We start from the raw sequence: 10,424 nt of genomic DNA, 5'->3' as shown, positions 1-10,424 counted from the left end.
TGGAGTCTGAGTCATTAAATAGTTTCAAGAAGGAAATTAATGTTTTCTCATAAAAATGGGTTAAAAGGATTTAGGCAACAGGCGGGGAAGTGGATTTGAGACCAAGAAGAGATCAGTCATGACCCTGATTGAATGGAGGAGCAGGCCCGAAGGGCTGAATTGCCAACTCTTGTTCCTCGTACCTATGGTCCTATTTACTATCCAGGATAAAATAAATGTCCTTCACCAGCCTTTGTAGATCGTTCCAGTGGACATGTGCTCTCCCAGGCTTAAAGAGCATCAGTCCACTGGAAGCAAAGTCGTGAGACCGGCCAGTCCAGCAGAAAGAAACACTCCGACCCTCCCACTGCACCAAGTGTCAGAATGAACATGGTTCAGTCCTGGATGTGATTGACAGCAGCAATAACAGCAGAATCCAACCTCTGTCATCACTTCTGAACTCACTGGTGTATCAGCAGGTGTGATGAGTGACTCCCTTCCCACACTCAGAGCGGCTGAACAGCTTCTCCCCCGTGTGAGCTGGTCAATGTCTCAGTAAATTGGCAATGTGGCACACTTTGGAGGGTTCCAAATCAAAATGGGAATTAAATATCTTCCAACCTCTGAACACCCTTTCACCCTGTGATCCTTGTGATATTTAGAATCAGGTATTCGCACAAGCCTCAAAGAGCATCAGCCCACTGGAGGCAAAGCCGTGAGACCGGCCAGTAGAGCAGAAAGAAACCCTCCAACCATCGTATTGTATTCCCATCCCAGTCGCAGGTACACGTCTCCCTCGGCCAACGCAATGATCTCTTTCTCCACAAATTTGTGGAGTCTCACAATCACCACCCGCGGCGGCTCCCCAGCTCTATGCTTCTGCCTCAGGGACCAATGCGTTAAGTCCACTTCAAGGGCCTTATCTAGCACCCCTTCTGCCATCAGCCCCACCAGCATCTTCGAGATGTCATCATCGCCGTCATCTCCTCCTTGTCCTCCTCATCTCCCCAAGGGCGAGCAGGGCCTGCGTTGACCATCGGATAACTCGTCACGGACAAACGACGAGGAGAGCGGGGGACGGGAAACTCCGAAATGGTGCAGAGGAACTCAGGGCTGCGATGGAGATGGTGCCGGTTTCATTGGGTGGGGTGCCAGGGGGCGGGGGGGGGGGGGGGGGGGGGGAAGAGTCTTTAAGAAAAAGGCAACTACCCCATTTAATCCCTTCAAACCGTGCTGACTACGAACTTTGTCTCCAAGAGGTGAGCCTTCAAATGGAACCTGGGCCCTGACAGGCCTCACCCAATCACAGCTCTCTCCATCATCTCGTCACCCCCCCACCCCGTCCCCCAGCAACACCCTCCTCCTCCCCCACAATTGGCCCAATCACATTGACTTATTTTGCACACACACACACAAATGTGCCCATACCCTCTCTCCAATTGAGCCTCAATTCACTCAACGACTCCAATTCAGAGTCTGCAAGGCCTCAATTTGGAGGAGATACAGAGGGCAAGGTGTTTTGTGGGAAAAGGGCTGGAACTCACGTCGGAAGCAGTTCAGACTCCCGTACCCACTCGGCACCGCAGGGTGTGGAGTGCTTCATTGACCCTTTCAATCACACCCCCCTCCCTCCTCCTCCCGGTGCCAGTACTGAGGGAGCCCTGCACTGTCGGGGGTAGATGAATATACTCTAGGATTTGAGCTCCATAATCCAGGCCGGCACTCCCCCTGGTGCCAGTACTGAGGCAAGGCTCCTGTTCAAATCACTCCCTCCCTATCTCTGTATCCTCCTCCAACCCCTATAATTCTCATCCTCCTGTTCAAATCCCTCCCTCGTGCCCCTCCCTCCCTATCTCTGTAACCTCCTCCTGCCCCTATAATTCTCATCCTCCTGTTCAAATCCCTCCCTCGTGCCCCTCCCTCCCGATCTCTGTCACCTCCTCCAGCCCCGTCAATTCCCATACCCTCTCCACATCCGACACCTCTCCCAGTTACGCGGAGCGAACTCCGCTGGCTCTAGGACCCTGTGGGAACTCTGAAGCCCATTGAACAATACGGACCATCTTCCTGGGGCCAGAGAAGGGGGAAGGAGGGAGGATCCTTCCCGGCTCCGTCCCGGAGGGAGGATCCTTCCCGGCTCCGTCCCGGAGGGAGGATCCTTCCCGGCTCCGTCCCGGAGGAAGGATCCTTCCCGGCTCCGTCCCGGAGGGAGGATCCTTCCCGGCTCCGTCCCGGAGGGAGGATCCTTCCCGGCTCCGTCCCGGAGGGAGGATCCTTCCCGGCTCCGTCCCGGAGGGAGGATCCTTCCCGGCGCCGTCCCGGAGGCAGGATCCTTCCCTGCTCCGTCCCGGAGGGAGGATCCTTCCCGGCTCCGTCCCGGAGGGAGGATCCTTCCCGGCTCCGTCCCGGAGGGAGGATCCTTCCCGGCTCCGTCCCGGAGGGAGGATCCTTCCCGGCTCCGTCCCGGAGGGAGGATCCTTCCCGGCTCCGTCCCGGAGGGGGGATACTTCCCGGCTCCGTCCCGGAGGGAGGATCCTTCCCGGCTCCGTCCCGGAGGGAGGATCCTTCCCGGCTCCGTCCCGGAGGGAGGATCCTTCCCGGCGCCGTCCCGGAGGCAGGATCCTTCCCGGCTCCGTCCCGGAGGGAGGATCCTTCCCGGCTCCGTCCCGGAGGCAGGATCCTTCCCGGCTCCGTCCCGGAGGGAGGATCATTCCTGGCTCCGTCCCGGAGGCAGGATCCTTCCTGGCTCCGTCCCGGAGGGAGGATCCTTCCCGGCTCCGTCCCCGGAGGGAGGATCCTTCCCGGCTCCGTCCCGGAGGGAGGATCCTTCCCGGCTCCGTCCCGGAGGCAGGATCCTTCCCGGCTCCGTTCCGGAGGGAGGATCCTTCCCGGCTCCGTCCCGGAGGGAGGATCCTTCCCGGCTCCGTCCCGGAGGGGGGATCCTTCCCGGCTCCGTCCCGGAGGGAGGATCCTTCCCGGCTCCGTCCCGGAGGGAGGATCCTTCCCGGCTCCGTCCCGGAGGGAGGATCCTTCCCGGCGCCGTCCCGGAGGCAGGATCCTTCCCGGCTCCGTCCCGGAGGGAGGATCCTTCCCGGCTCCGTCCCGGAGGCAGGATCCTTCCCGGCTCCGTCCCGGAGGGAGGATCCTTCCCGGCTCCGTCCCGGAGGCAGGATCCTTCCTGGCTCCGTCCCGGAGGGAGGATCCTTCCCGGCTCCGTCCCCGGAGGGAGGATCCTTCCCGGCTCCGTCCCGGAGGGAGGATCCTTCCCGGCTCTGTCCCGGAGGCAGGATCCTTCCCGGCTCCGTTCCGGAGGGAGGATCCTTCCCGGCTCCGTCCCGGAGGGAGGATCCTTCCCGGCTCCGTCCCATAGAGCATAGAACATAGAACAGTACAGCACAGAACAGGCCCTCCGGCCCTCGATGTTGTGCCGAGTAATGATCACCCTACTTAAACCCACGTAACCCGTATACCCGGAACCCAACAATCCCGCCATTAACCTTACACTACGGGCAATTTAGCATGGCCAATCCACCTAACCCGCACATCTTTGGACTGTGGGAGGAAACCGGAGCACCCGGAGGAAACCCACGCACACACGGGGAGGACGTGCAGACTCCACACAGACAGTGACCCAGCCGGGAATCGAACCTGGGACCCTGGAGCTGTGAAGCATTGATGCTAACCACCATGCTACCGTGAGGCCCCTAAGGGAGGGAGGATCCTTCCGGAGGGAGGATCCTTCCCAGCTCCGTCCCAGAGGGAGGATCCTTCCCGGCTCCGTCCCGGAGGCAGGATCCTTCCCGGCTCCGTCCCGGAGGGAGGATCCTTCCCGGCTCCGTCCCGGAGGCAGGATCCTTCCTGGCTCCTACCCGGAGGGAGGATCCTTCCCGGCTCCGTCCCGGAGGGAGGATCCTTCCCGGCTCCGTCCCGGAGGGAGGATCCTTCCCGGCGCCGTCCCGGAGGCAGGATCCTTCCCGGCTCCGTCCCGGAGGGAGGATCCTTCCCGGCTCCGTCCCGGAGGCAGGATCCTTCCCGGCTCCGTCCCGGAGGGAGGATCCTTCCCGGCTCCGTCCCGGAGGAAGGATCCTTCCCGGCTCCGTCCCGGAGGGAGGATCCTTCCCGGCTCCGTCCCGGAGGGAGGATCCTTCCCGGCTCCGTCCCGGAGGAAGGATCCTTCCCGGCTCCGTCCCGGAGGGAGGATCCTTCCCGGCTCCGTCCCGGAGGGGGGGTCCTTCCCGGCTCCGTCCCGGAGGGAGGATCCTTCCCGGCTCCGTCCCGGAGGGAGGATCCTTCCCGGCTCCGTCCCGGAGGGAGGATCCTTCCCGGCGCCGTCCCGGAGGCAGGATCCTTCCCGGCTCCGTCCCGGAGGGAGGATCCTTCCCGGCTCCGTCCCGGAGGCAGGATCCTTCCCGGCTCCGTCCCGGAGGGAGGATCATTCCCGGCTCCGTCCCGGAGGCAGGATCCTTCCCGGCTCCGTCCCGGAGGGAGGATCCTTCCCGGCTCCGTCCCCGGAGGGAGGATCCTTCCCGGCTCCGTCCCGGAGGGAGGATCCTTCCCGGCTCCGTCCCGGAGGCAGGATCCTTCCCGGCTCCGTTCCGGAGGGAGGATCCTTCCCGGCTCCATCCCGGAGGGAGGATCCTTCCCGGCTCCGTCCCATAGAGCATAGAACATAGAACAGTACAGCACAGAACAGGCCCTCCGGCCCTCGATGTTGTGCCGAGTAATGATCACCCTACTTAAACCCACGTAACCCGTATACCCGGAACCCAACAATCCCGCCATTAACCTTACACTACGGGCAATTTAGCATGGCCAATCCACCTAACCCGCACATCTTTGGACTGTGGGAGGAAACCGGAGCACCCGGAGGAAACCCACGCACACACGGGGAGGACGTGCAGACTCCACACAGACAGTGACCCAGCCGGGAATCGAACCTGGGACCCTGGAGCTGTGAAGCATTGATGCTAACCACCATGCTACCGTGAGGCCCCTAAGGGAGGGAGGATCCTTCCGGAGGGAGGATCCTTCCCGGCTCCGTCCCAGAGGGAGGATCCTTCCCGGCTCCGTCCCGGAGGCAGGATCCTTCCCGGCTCCGTCCCGGAGGGAGGATCCTTCCCGGCTCCGTCCCGGAGGCAGGATCCTTCCTGGCTCCTACCCGGAGGGAGGATCCTTCCCGGCTCCGTCCCGGAGGGAGGATCCTTCCCGGCTCCGTCCCGGAGGGAGGATCCTTCCCGGCTCCGTCCCGGAGGCAGGATCCTTCCCGGCTCCGTCCCGGAGGGAGGATCCTTCCCGGCTCCGTGCCGGAGGCAGGATCCTTCCCGGCTCCGTCCCGGAGGGAGGATCCTTCCCGGCTCCGTCCCAGAGAGGCGGCGAGGGAGAAAGAGCGATCCATCAATGTTTTGCCCCCCGGCTACGTCACCTGGATCCAGGGCTGAGGGGGAGTCTCCGCCGCACCCAGACTCGTTCCCGGAGGAACTCCATCCCGGCTAAGCTGGGAAGTCGGGAGCTGGGATTCCAGGAGGGCTGGAGAAGGCCCAGCGCCGGCCCTAGGGTTGCTTGCGCCTCTTGTGTTCTGAGAACGACCCTCAAGATATTTTGTTGACCATGGCCCACACGCAAGGATGCCACATTCCGCCGATTTCTGTCGGCATCTTTTTTTTCTCGACCGGTATGACTGAAATGATACACACGTACAAGGGCAAGTGAAGTGAGGTATTTCTACTGTCACCATCGAATACACACTGGGTGGGATTCTCCGTTCTGCCAGCCCTGTTTTCCAGCACGGTGCAGCTGGCCAATGGGCCCATGGGAAACCCACGGCACAGGTGCGCTGCTGGTGAAGCAGAGAATCCCGCCAACGGAGAATCCCGCAGACTAATTGTGAGAGCCGTGTGTTCCATCTGTGTCCAAAGGGTAAATATTTCTTTTTTGAAAAACTATTTGAAGTTGATGATGGTTCTATTGATATTTAAATGGTTCAGCATTTCCATAATTCGTTATGAAATATTTGGCGTGCCTTAAATATATCTAATCTTACGTGGGCCACGATTCGGAAACAAACCCGGTTTCAATGCTGCAGCCCACTTGAGATGAAGGAGGGCCACTCATGCACACACAAGGGTTGTTCTTGTTAGGATAGAGAAGGTTAAGGGGAGATTCAGTCATGGTGTTCAAAATTATGAAGAGTTTTGAGAAAATCATGAAATAATGGAGAACTCTTTCCACCGGCAGAATAGTTGGTATCCAAAGCCCTCAATTTAAAATAGTTAGCAAAAGAACCAATGGGATGAGAAAGAAATTCATGCCGTCAGCCTGGCATACAAGGGGGTAGAAACAAAATCAATACTAACTCTCAAAAGTTCTTCTCGTATTTGTGTCTCCATTGCATCAGTTCAGATGATGTCACCTTCTATACCAGATCGCCTAATACGTCTTCTTTTTTCTTTAACCGAGGATTGCCCTTTACCATGGTTGACAGAGTCCTCCATTGCATATCCCCCGTTTTGGTATTTCTGCTGTCACCATCTCTCCTCCCAGAAGGGCGTCCCTTGTCCTTGCCAGCCACCGCAACAGCCTCCAACATGACAACACAACCAACTATGTTTCGCCCTCTTTCAGAATGTTGAATGGACTTTTCCCTCACAACCTCCCTTTAAATTCTTTAATCTCCACCTCCAAGCACAGGAGGTGCAATAGCTGTTCATTTACCAATCACCTACTTGCTTATCCAGTTAATGTTTCTGGGCTTCAGCTCTCTGGTTTCAATGAATCCGGCTCCCTCCTTCAGATCACTGCTTGTCCAAATTCCTCAAGTTAAACACTGTGGGCCACCTTAGGTGACATGTACAAGCTGACGCACTCCTTGATGGCGCCCCCTAGCATATGGCGCCCCGGGCGACTGCCCGAGTTGCCGGTACCTTGAGCCGGCCCTGAGAAGGCCGGAATGAAGGCCCCCCACCCTGCCAGCACCATCCCAGACATGGCTGGCCAGAAGGATTGGGAAAGCCGCATTCCCGCTGAGCGCCGTCCCGAGGAAGGGGGCGGAAGATTGCCCGGGATTGGCAGCCCCTGGGCCCCGGGTTTGGGGCTCAGCGCTGGGGAGGGGGGGGGGGGGGGGGGGGGCTGATGGCGCCGGTGGCGATGGCCTGGCCCGGGAGGGACGAGAGGCCATTCTGCTGCTCCGAGTGTCCACCAACCTCCAGCAGCACCGCCTCAGCCACACCGTCCACAAGCAGTTCCACTGCGGCCACGTGTCCAACCTGCCCCGCCACCGGCTGACAGGTGTCTCCCACGTGTGCGGGGAGTGTGGCCGGTGCCTCCCACGTGTGCGGGGAGTGTGGCCGGGCCTTCCGGCTGGCCACCTGGCTCCGGGCCAACCTGCTGCCTCATAGGGGGCGAGGCCCCGCTCCGCTGCACCCAGTGCGGCAAAGGATTCGGCCATGCGGCTATCCTGCGGCGTCACCACCTGGCACACACCGGCCGGCGCCCCTACTGGTGCCAAGCCTGCGGCTGGGCCTTCACCGACAGCTGCCGCCTGCTGGCCCACCTGCGCACCCATACCAGGAAACGTCCGTTCCGCTGCGGAGAGTGTGGGCGCTCCTACACCCAGGCGGGCAACCTGCGCCAGCACCGGCTGGCCATCCACGCCGGCGAGTAGCCGCACCCCTGCCCAGTCTGCGGCAAGACCTACCCTGGCCGGGCCCGCCTCGGGGCCCATCTGCGCACCCACTCAGCGGAGAGGCCCTACCCTTGCCCTGAGTGCGGCAAGACCTTCCACCAGCCCTCCACCTCTGGAAACACCGACGGGCCCACCGGGGCCTGCGCCCCTACCCCTGCCCGGTCTGCGGCAAGTCCTTTGCCAACGGATGCCGCCTGCTGGCCCACCTGCGCACCAACACGGGGGAGAGGCCCCACCCCTGCCCCCGTTGCGCCCGCCGCTTCACCGACTGCAGCCACCTGCAGGCCCACCTGCGCACCCACACGGGTGAGAAGCCCCACCCCTGCCCCCGGTGCGGGCGCCGCTTTGCCGACACCGGGGGACTCCGACGCCACAGTCTCACCCATACCGGGGACCGTCCCTTCCCCTGCCCCAAGTGCGGCAAGTCCTTCACCTAGGCCGGCAACCTCCGCCGGCACCAGCTGTCCCACGGGGACTGGGGGCGCCCGTTCCCCTGCCAGGGCTGCCCCAAGACCTTCGCCCAGAGGTGATACCTGACTGTGCACATGCGCACCCACCACCCTGAAAAGTAGAGAGATAGGAGGGGGAGCACCCCGGGATGTTTGGAGGCTGCACACAGGAGGATCTCGCAGGCCGCCACGGTGGTGGGCGCCCCTGACATCTGTCAGACCCCCTTCACCTCCCCCACCCAGCTGTCCCCTTCATATTCGACCATCCCCCGCACTCTCTTCACTGCTCGCTTCCCCCACCAATACCCTCCCTGGTAAACTTGTCCAATTTCCTGTACCGGCCTTCCCGAACAGGCGGCAGAATGTGGCGACTAGGGGCTTTTCACAGTAACTTCATTGAAGCCTAATTGTGACAATAAGCAATTATTATTATAACTCTGCACCCACTCCCTGTGCTCGCTGACACACACCGTCTCTCAGATCCTCACCCTCCCTCCCTATCTCTGTAACCTCGTCTAGCCCCCACAATTTTGATCCTCCTGTTCAAATCCCTCCCTCTGCCCTCCACTATTTAGAGCCACCCCTGGAATAACAAGAACAGTTTTGGCTCCCTTATCTAAGGAAAGATACCCCGGCAATGGAGGCAGTCCAGAGGAGGTTCAGTCGGTCGATCCTGGGTAGCGAGGGATTATCTGATGAGAGGTTGAGTGGGTTTGGGCCTGTACTCATTGGAGTTAGAAGAATGAGAGGCGGCCTTATTGAGACACACAAGATTCTCGGGGGGCTTGACAGGGTCGGTGCTGAGAGGGTGTTTCCTCTTGTGGGAGTCTCTGGGACCAGAGGGCAAAATCTCAGAGTGAGGGGGGATTGTCCATTTAAGACAGAGGTGAGGAGGAATGTCTTCTCTCAGAGGGCAGTGAATCTGTGGAATTCTTTACTGCAGAGAGTTGGAGAGTCTGGCTCGTTAATTGTGTTCAAGGCCGAGATAGATTGTTAATCAATGAGGGAATCGAGGGTGATGGGGATAAGGCAGGAGGGTGACAGTTTGAGGATTGTCACATCAGATCAGTCAAGATCTAATCGAATGGCGGAGCAGACTCAATGGGCTTAATGGCCTAATTCTGCTCCTACATTTTCTGGCCTTCTGTCTCCTCGCCTCTGATTCTGGCCTCTCGCGAACCTCCCTCCCTAAACTCTCTCTATCTCCCTCTCCTCTTAAGACGTTCCTTGTACCCTTCCTCTCTGGCCAAGCTTTTGGAGGCTCAGGGGTCAGAATTGTCTTCGGGAAGGGACTTGGGATGTTTTAGTGGGGTGAAAGATGCAACGAAAATGCAGGGGTTTGTTATAAATGACTCCGGGACATTTCCCTGACCTTCACTGCCACAAGAGGGACATTTCCCTGACCTTCACAGCCACAAGAGGGACATTTCCCTGACCTTCACTGCCACAAGAGGGACATTTCCCTGACCTTCACAGCCACAAGAGGGACATTTCCCCGACCTTCACTGCCACAAGAGGGACATTTCCCTGACCTTCACTGCCACAAGAGGGACATTTCCCTGACCTTCACTGCCACAAGAGGGACATTTCCCTGACCTTCACTGCCACAAGAGGGACATTTCCCTGACCTTCACAGCCACAAGAGGGACATTTCCCTGACCTTCACTGCCACAAGAGGGACATTTCCCTGACCTTCACTGCAACAAGAGGGACATTTCCCTGACCTTCACTGCCACAAGAGGGGCATTTCCCTGACCTTCACTGCCACAAGAGCGACATTTCCCTGACCTTCACAGCCACAAGAGGGGCATAACCTGCAGTGGTCCTCAGCGGATCAAGTGACGATGCTCGGTTTGCGGATCGACGTTGAAGAAGATCGCTCTGCTCTGAAATGACAATGGCATTGTTATCTCCAAGAGTTGAGCTCCATCACCTCCTTGCAAGCTTCTCTGTCAACAAATTCTTCACCAACGCATGGGCGAAGATTGGCAAACCTTGGACAGCATCGAGCGAGGGCGATACGTGAAAGCTCGGGAAGGGACAGTCCGACATGTTGAGGACAATCAGCTGAGTGTATTTGGCCACACCTCAAATTCCTCGATCCCCCACCAATGAGGCTACAGGAGGAAGCCATTCTACCCCTCGCTCCTGTGCCGGCCCTGTGAACGACTGATCCAATTAACCCCTCCCTTTCCTCTCTCCCTCCATCTCCCTGTAAACCTTCTCCTAATTGACTCCCATTTCCCATCGCAAACCCTTCCCCCATTTTGAACGCCTCTATTCAGTCTGCCCCTTAACCTTCTCCGTATTGAGAA

This window comes from Scyliorhinus canicula, chromosome 17, assembly GCF_902713615.1.
Source record: "Scyliorhinus canicula chromosome 17, sScyCan1.1, whole genome shotgun sequence".
NCBI lineage: Eukaryota > Metazoa > Chordata > Chondrichthyes > Carcharhiniformes > Scyliorhinidae > Scyliorhinus > Scyliorhinus canicula.
This window is presented reverse-complemented; position numbering follows the sequence as displayed.